Source organism: Myotis davidii, unplaced genomic scaffold (assembly GCF_000327345.1).
Source record: "Myotis davidii unplaced genomic scaffold, ASM32734v1 scaffold401, whole genome shotgun sequence".
Taxonomy (NCBI): Eukaryota; Metazoa; Chordata; class Mammalia; order Chiroptera; family Vespertilionidae; genus Myotis; species Myotis davidii.
The window spans coordinates 1063483-1072160 of record NW_006291020.1 but is presented as its reverse complement, the minus strand read 5'-3'; the positions used below and the strand labels follow the sequence as shown (position 1 = coordinate 1072160).

The following is an 8678-nucleotide window of genomic DNA, read 5'->3' as shown; positions in this document are numbered from 1 at the left end:
TAAGATCCCTGACATACGAAAGGACCTGAGACGCCGTATAAAGAAAGGTAAGGCACGCTTATCACATGTACACCTGTATGGGGGCCTCCCTAAGAAGGCCAGCACCTGCCCCTCTCCATCTGGTTTGAGGGTAGATCCGGAGGCATCGAACTTGCTCCCTGCAGGAAGGAAGACTCTGATAAGACATTAGGTATCAAGTTCTAAGGGAGGGGGAGGGGGCCTGTTTCCTACTTTTTGGAGGTTTAAAATGTAAACAGGTAAATTCTAATTAAGAAAGGGCTTAACCACGGCCCAGGGGGACTGCAAGATGACTCATTCCAAGTCTCAGTCCTAGAAACCCAGCATTTGACCCATGCTCGCGGCTGCTTTGGTTCTGTTTTTTCCGAATTCAACCACCACCGCTGAGCACCAGTTGTGATGGAGCGCCCTGGAAGGCCTCTCTGCCTTCATACTCTAGGTCTGTACTCCCTGCGGGGCCTTTCTGAGGCACCACCACATGCACGCGTGTGTGCAATGCCAGCACCTCAATTCCCACGTGTTCTCCACTCCTGACACACGCCACTGCGAAGTCAGCCCTGACAGCAGGTGTGCCCCCTGGTGGCTGCGCCCGAGGACAGGTGGCGAGCTCCTCCTGTCTGGGTCCCGAAGGGCCCCTAGCAACTGAAGCAACTCAGCCGCAGGAATATCCTAGGGGAGAAAATTCCACCCAAGCGCGATGACCAGGCTGTCGGGAGGAGGTGGGAAAGGCTGCCCAGGGGAGTGCTCAGGAGCCAGGGCCGGGCCTGATCAGAGCTCGTCCTCCTAATTCTGTCTGAATGGTGAGAAGTGAAGGAAGGAGTTCCTGTCTTCAGGCAAACTCCTCAGCCAGGGCCAGAGCTGGGCAGGGGAGAGGCCTGTAACCTGATCCCCCCCACCCTCCCACCCCCCTTGGCTGGGGCGGGCTGGCTGCTGGGCTGCAGGGCAGGAAGGCCAGTGTTCAAGATCTTTGTTGAGGCCTTGCTTCCTGCTCCTCCGTTCCCCATCCTCCCACAGAATTGCTTATTCCTCTGGCAAAGCTCGCGTTCTCAGTGCCAAGGTTCTACAGGCATAGAAGGAGGTTGATAGTATTTGTTATCCGCTTTCCCAACGTCTTATCAGGCTCTACAGTCTAATATTTAAAAAGCATCTGAACTTCAGCAAAAGGTGACCCTCTGTAAGCACCTTGAACTGTCATTGACAACTGATAATTATGGAGCATTGACTTTGGACCAGACTGTGTGCTGCATATTAAAAATATATATGTATAACATCCTGTATAATAAAAGCATAATATGCAAATCGACTGAACCACCAAACAGCAGAACGACTATCCAGACAACCATCCGGACCACACTATGACACCCACTGGCGGGAGGCCAGCCAAGGGGGGTGGGATGCCATTGGTCGGGGGCCGGACCATGAGCCCATGATCGCCCTGCAGAGGGAGGCCCAGGCCACCAACTGGTGAGCTGCGGCGGTGGGTGGGCAGGGCCTCCCTCTGCAAGAGAAGCCCCTAGGGTGCCAGAGGGAAGCCAGTGCCGGCAGCCAGGAAAAGGAAGGCCTACTTTTGCATGAATTTTGTGCATCAGGCCTCTAGAGTGTGTGTGTGTGTATGTGTGTGTGTGTGTGTGTGTGTGTGTATAATCTCATAACAGCCTCGTAAAAGGTGTTGCTATCCCTGTCTTTCTGGCAAAGAAAGTGGAGCCCAGAAAAGTTAACGTGTCTAAATTTTATACAGGTGAAAATTATCAGCATTGAGTTTGACTCATTTCCCAACACATTACTCAGCTTTTCCCCTACACTTTGGATTGTGTCTCCTTGGATTTTCTGTTCCCTTGTACCCACTATATGCCAGGTATTCCTTGTTCTTTCTTTTTTTTATCACATCTTTTAAAAAATATATTTTTATTGATCTTTAGAGAGAGAGGAAAGGAGAGGGAGAGAGAAACATTGATGAAAGAGAAACATAAATCAGTTGCCTCTGCACACCCCCTATTGGGGATGAAGCCCGAAACCCAGACATGTGCCCAGACCAGGAATCGAACTGTGATCTCTGGCTTCATAGGTCGATGCTCAACCACTGAGCCACACCCACCGAGTGAGGTCTCATCTTATATCTCTGTCTGTGTGTCTGTGTTTGTCTGTCTTTCTTTGTCTCTTGGTCTCATTCACACACACACACACACACACACACACACACACACACTCAGCCAGGTGGAGAACAACGCTCTCATCACTACAGCCCAGTTATGGGGCAGCCACTAGTTCTGGGCCTTGCCCCACAAAGACCATTTTCCTGCTCTTCTCTCCCAGGCCCATTCTCTCCACACAAATCCCAGAGACCTCAGTTCTTGCCCCTGCTAAACAGGCCCAGTTCACCAGCATGAAACGCAGTGGGAATTGCACCTCCACTGGTGAGCTTCCATGGCAAGGCCCGAGGAAGCTGGTCCATTCGTCGTATTACAGTTCCTTTGACAGGAAAGCATATACTGCACTGTGACAGCTCTTCTGTGGCTGCTTTTAACAACTGTTTAGCCCATAAATCTGTCACCTGTTTATGTTTTGTTCCTAGAAACAGGAATCACATCTTATGTCTCTGTTTCGCCAACAGTTCCCACATTCATGACATGTGATAGGCATTCAACAAATATTTGTCGATTTTATATCCGATTTCCTCCCCTTCCAGGGAATGGGTTTGCCTAACTACCCCTCTTGCTGGATCCTCCCATTTCTCTGCCCCGTCCTTTCTTGTTTTTTCATTCCTTCCTCTTCTCCGTCAACTTGGCACAAACCATGGAATCAAGTTTACTTGGCAGATCTCCTTCTTGGGGCCTACAGATGGAAAGAAAACCAAATTTGGAGCCTCATGTTCTAAGTTTTGGTCACTATATCATCACAGAGTTTGCAGGCCACAAAGCCTTGGCTAAGACACCAGACTCTTCAGAGCATCCATTTCTCCCACAATTACACTCTCCGGGTCTTTCACCTCTCGAACCACCTACTGAAACATATCTTGCAAAGGTCATGAGTGTCCTACCCACAGCTACACCCAGTAGACCATGATCAGCCTTTTCATTTTGACCTCTCAACACATTTGTCCTATTGACCACCTTCACCTAAACACTCTTCCTTCAGCTTTCACGACATCACCTTCATCTGATATTCTTCTGATTTCTCTAGCTTCGTCCTCTGTCATTATTCTTATTTTCATTAAAATAATTAACATAATAACTAGAACTAATTGATGCCTACTTTGTGCCAGAATGTGCTAAACTTTCCAGGTACTGTTCTACAGTGTAGGAATTCATATTGCTCCCTTGAAGAGGAAGAAACCAAGGCTCAGAGAGGTATAAATGCCCAGAAATATATGGCCAGAGTTGTCTGATTCGAATGCATATTTTCACAACAGAAATAATACACTTCTCAACCACCGTTATAGGCTGTCTTCCTCCACTGCTCTCTTTACTTTTGGAATTCCTTGATGCTCCATCCTAGGCCTTTTCTCCTCTGTGTCTATTCTCCTTGGACGATGTCGCCATGTCTTTGTCTTTAATAACCAACCATATGGAAATACCACCACACTGCCATCTCAACCTGTGCTCCTCTCCTGAGCTCCAGACCTTTTCTGCAACTGCCCATGAGACAGCAACGCAGGATGTTATTAGCATGGTGTGTCATCTTTTTCTCAAAACCTGTTCTTCCTCTCAGACTCCCTTCCTCAGTAAAATCACATGGCTACCCACCAACTGCCCAAGTGAGAAAACTCAGTGCCATCTTTTGATATCTGATTCATCCTCCTTCACATGGCTTCCAGGGTCCTTCAAGGCTTGGTTGCTGCCTCTCTTTCAGGCCTCATTTCTTCTGATTCACCCCCTGACATTCCTTACATAGCTGTGATCATCCCAGTGCAGTTCCCAGAATGAGCCAAGCCAACTTGCTTTCCTTCTCTTTCCTGTCTCTGGGTCTTCCATAAAGTGTACATTTTTCAACCCTGTTCCTCGCCTAGCTCAACCTTATTTACCTACCATTCAGTTCTAATTTAAATGTCACTCCTTTTGAAAATACTTCCCTAGACCAGATTAAGTCTTCCTGCTGGCACCCTTATTTCCCCCAATCATAACCAACCACACTTCACTGCAATAACTTTTCAACTGTTGATGTAGTCTTGTCTGTTGTAGTAGCTTGAGCATCTAGCATAGCGCCTTGTGCATAAATGACTCTCAGAATATATTGAATGAATTAATGAACTGCAAAATAGAGTTAATTATAACTGCGCAGTTATACTGGGTAATTGTGGAAATCACATGAGATAGTATCTGTGATTGTGCTTCGCAAGCTGTAAAATTGCAGAACAATCCCCCCACGACACACAATAAAAACATTGTACTGGTTGATTGCCCCCACTTTCCCATACTCCTCATCTTCTTTCTGGACCCACCATCTCCTCAGCAGTGAAGAGATGATGATGCATCAAAGGACCATCAGGTGCCTCGAGCTGAGACCCGCCCCATGTTCTCCCACTTGGAGTCTCCTTTCTGATCTAGGAGCCACTCAGGTTGTCTTTCAAATCATCTCTGTCAGTTCTGTCTTCAACTCGGGTCGATCAGCAGCTGCTGCCAAGGCCTTACACTCACCCCTTCCTACCTACAGCTCATCTCTGATCCAGTCCAAGGAATTTCCCATCCTAAGGAATCTTAGTGACTGTTTTGTCACTGAGTATTAACATCTTGGTTCCAAACACTCTGACAGTCCCTCTGCTTTCCAGGAACTTTGGGAGTAGAAAGTTGATTTAAAGAAGAATTGAATGCTGAAAGAGTTTTAAAGCAAACTCAACCAATGGATTACAGGGGAGAAGCATTTAAAGGATATCAGAAAAGGGAGGAAGAGAAACACAGGCAGATAGGTAAGGGCAAAGGAGTTGCTGGTGAGCAGGCCCGTGAGTCAGTTGTCCCTTGACAACAGCCCATCTCACCGAGGCAGGATCATGCCTCTGGGCAGCTCCAAACAGAGGTGGGTGTCCCTTCTCACCTGTGTTAACCTTACACAACACATGCACACTTGATATCTTATTATTTAATTTAGAAATAAAGTTGCTTCTTCAGAAACATTCCTGAGTTTAGAGGCCAAAATTAACAATAATAATCTCAAGTGATTTTTTTTTAAATGTGTTTTTATTGGTTTCAGAGAGGAAGAGAGAGAAAGAGAGATAGAAACATTAGTGATGAGAGAGAATCATTGATCAGCTGCCTCCTGCACACCCCCTACTGGGGATTTGTGGTGCATCAGTACAGCCATGGGTGAACCTGAGGGAGGTTGGTGAAGGCTTAGAAAAGACAGAGAAGAGAATAAAGCTGGGGCTAGGTGGGATGCTGCCCTCTGATTAGAGAGATGGTGCCACGGCCTGCAAGCCAAGTCTTTATTTTATAGCCGGATTCCACAAGGCAAAGTAAGGGTGTGATCAAAATGTTTACAATATTCTCACAGGTTTCAAATCTTACTCAATTGCATGCACCTGAACTCTATCAACTGACATCACTCGGCCTCCTGAGACCACAGTTTGGACCATAAGGTCAAGCTTACAACTATAGCCTTTGGCTTTGCCACGAGAGGATCATGCCCTTTCATTAGTCTGAAGCTTGAACCTGTCCAAATGCTATAGCTGCTCTTCACATCTCCCCCTTTTTTTTCTGTTTTTAAACACTTTCATTTACATCATCAGAAGCTCTAGGCAAATTATGCAGCATAACCAAAACATCAAGAACAAACTTCTGGCTATTAACAAAACAACCAGCACAGTGATGTTAATGTAATGCAGTAACAAGAGAGAACAAAACTCTGGCTATTAATAAAACAGTAACAAAACAATGCCAATGCAACACAGCAATAAGAGAAAAACCAAACTGCAGACATGTTAACATTTTCAGGACTATTTCTACAAAACGAAAGTTTCCTTTGCTGCTGGTGTATATCTTACTCAGAGTCCTCAGATTTGGCTGCGCAAGACTTTACAGAAAACTGGCAGCTCACCAACGCTAGCATAGCCAGAAACATGGTTGAGGGAGTAGCTTCCACTTCTTGCTTTTCTACCATCTGCTGGGCCTCAGTCGTTAGCTTCTTCAGGTGACCCCGTGTTGGCACCTCGGTCCCTTGCTTAGTCTTCATTATCTTCTTTGGCATCACTGTCATCAGGGCAACTCTCAGTGTTTTGAACTGAGGGACAAGTAGCTTCTCTGGGTCCCCGGCACCTCCTCCAGCCACCGGTGGGCTTCTCTGTCTCCTCAATGAGGAGGCCGCACAGCTGCCACAGGCCAGCGAGCCTCTGCAGAATGGCTTTGGCATCCAGGCTGCTGCTGTTGGTGATGATGCTCTGGCTCCTCTGAAAGATGCTATCGATGCGAAGATGTCGTTGATGCGAGGCTAGTGCCCCTGGATTTCCTTCTGGAGGGTCTGATTTTTCTTTATAGTCCTCAGATTTGGACCGTCTTAATTTCCCATGTTTTAGATCATCAACCACAGACCACAGCCGATAGTCCTTAGACAAAACTTAAGAAATTTAAAAATGCTTCATTGAGCATTGTTTTAAAGATCCCTTTCCTGAGATCCTGAATTTCCCATGTTTTACACTTAGCTGCTACCAAACCTTGCTCCCTATCCTACTTTCGCTTTCTGTACATGCCTCATGGGAGCATCCTTTCACCCCACAATCACAATTCCCCCATACTCAGTGTTATAGTAATCATTACGGTATTTAATGTTAGGACCTTAGAATGTAAGACTTAAAGCATGTAACCCTGTGTGGACTGTTATAGTTATTATGATAGTGCCTAATGTTAGATATAGGAATACTGTGTGAGACCCAAAAATGCACCCTTGTAACCTCACTAGTCCTGGTAAACAACCTATCTGATGGAACACCCAAAGCCTGTGCACACCCGTAGTTTAGCAGACCCCGGGTGGTTCCACATATGGCAGCCGCTGAGAACACACACACCAACGAAGACCACGCCTACAGAGGGGTATATAATCAGGCAGTCTGATGGACCCAGCAGCGTGTCGCTCTCCAGCGCACAGCTCTCCTGCGCCAGAGTGTGAGGGCCTGTATGTGCTCACGTCTCGGTTCCCAGCACGAAACTCTGCCCAATTAACTGTCGATCGACAAAGAGCCAGCAGCCAACGGCACCGTCTACCCCTTTGTGTGTGTCAGCAAGCATCGCCGGGTGGATCCTTCCCAGCGTCTGAGACCCATCAGGAACTGGTAAATAAACCCCCTGTGTGCTTGCATCTAACCTGTTTGTGTGTAATTTCTTCGGCCCAGCTCAGATCTCGGTGCTGTCTCTGTGAAAGTGTCTGGCCAGAAGGTATTGGCACAAGCCTCAAGCAGATGGTCCAGACCACCTGTGCATGTCCCACTTAGGAGCAGCACCTATATGGGAAACCCCCACACCTTGACATAGGTGACGGGCCTGAAATATACAAGAAATAGAAGCAATTTGGGACACTCAGGTCCCTATTTGGGCACCATACGTGCAGCGCCAGCATGGCCATGGGTGAACCTGAGGAAGGAGGAGGGGGCGGTGAAGGATTAGAAAAGACAGATGAGAGAATAAAGCTGGGACTAGGTAGGACGCTGCCCTCTGATTAGAGAGACAGTGCCGCGGCCTGCAAGCCAAGTCTTTATTTTATAGCCAGATTCCATGAGGCAAAGTAAGGGTGTGATCAAGATGTTTACAATGTTCTCGTGGATTTCGAATCTACTCAATTACATGCACCTGAACTCTATCCAGCTCACATCACTCAGCCTCCTGGGACCACAGTTCGGACCATAAGGTCAAGCTTACAACTATAGCCATTGGCTATAATTGTGCTGAGACTTGCACATCCTTGGCCACGAGAGGATCATGTCCTCTCATTAGTCTGAGGCTTGAACTTGTCCAAACGCTATAGCCACTCTCCACAGGGATTGAGCCCACAACCTGGGCATGTGCCCTGACTGGGAATCAAACTGTGACCTCCTGGTTCATAGGTCAACATTCAACCACTGAGACACATTGGCCGGGCTCAAGTGATTTTTTAATAACCACTAGGATAGGATAAAGTTGTAGAAAAGTCAATCACTACATCAGCTGGTGGTTTTTAATTATAAAAATAATCCTAACCCAACAGCAAAGACTCCACGGTTCCCTCCCATAAGGAGAAGGAGGAGAATGCCCTCTTCTCTACGGTGACGCCCCTCCTTAGACTAACACCCCTTGAACTTCTAAACCACTGCCCTGGGAGCTCATTAACCTGCAGTTACCCGTGGAAACAAATGAGGGGAACACACTGAACCTGGTGAGCCCTGGGCCATCCATGCCAGGAATAGGGAGGCCTTCCTATCACAGATTATTGGTCTGGGAGGCTCAACACTGGAGGCCTCCACACACTGTGCATATGCTAACTTACTTTTTGTTTAAGTGTTATGTTTGTTTGCAATTAGCACAAAGTGCTGATTGGATGCTCAGTTGTGCACTCCTCCACCACCTTCCCCCAGCCCTTCCCCCAGTCCCAACGCAGGCACCTTCCCTCAGTCTCTCTAGGCCTCTCTTCCTCCATTCTCCTCTCACTCCCTTTCCTCTGGCCTGTTCAGCCTCTCTCCACAGGCACCCCCCTCCTGGGGCCAG

At 47.4% G+C, this 8678-nt stretch overlaps 1 long non-coding RNA gene across 1 annotated transcript in view; it reads left to right on the top strand.

Annotated features, from left to right (window-relative positions):
* The first annotated feature begins 7171 nt into the window (after window positions 1-7171).
* Window positions 7172-8678, top strand: part of LOC107183157 — a 3227-nt gene continuing 1720 nt past the window's right edge. The window contains exons 1-2 of the long non-coding RNA XR_001513925.1: window positions 7172-7273; window positions 7913-7918. This is a non-coding gene — a long non-coding RNA (uncharacterized LOC107183157). The remainder of the gene's footprint in view (window positions 7274-7912; window positions 7919-8678) is intronic.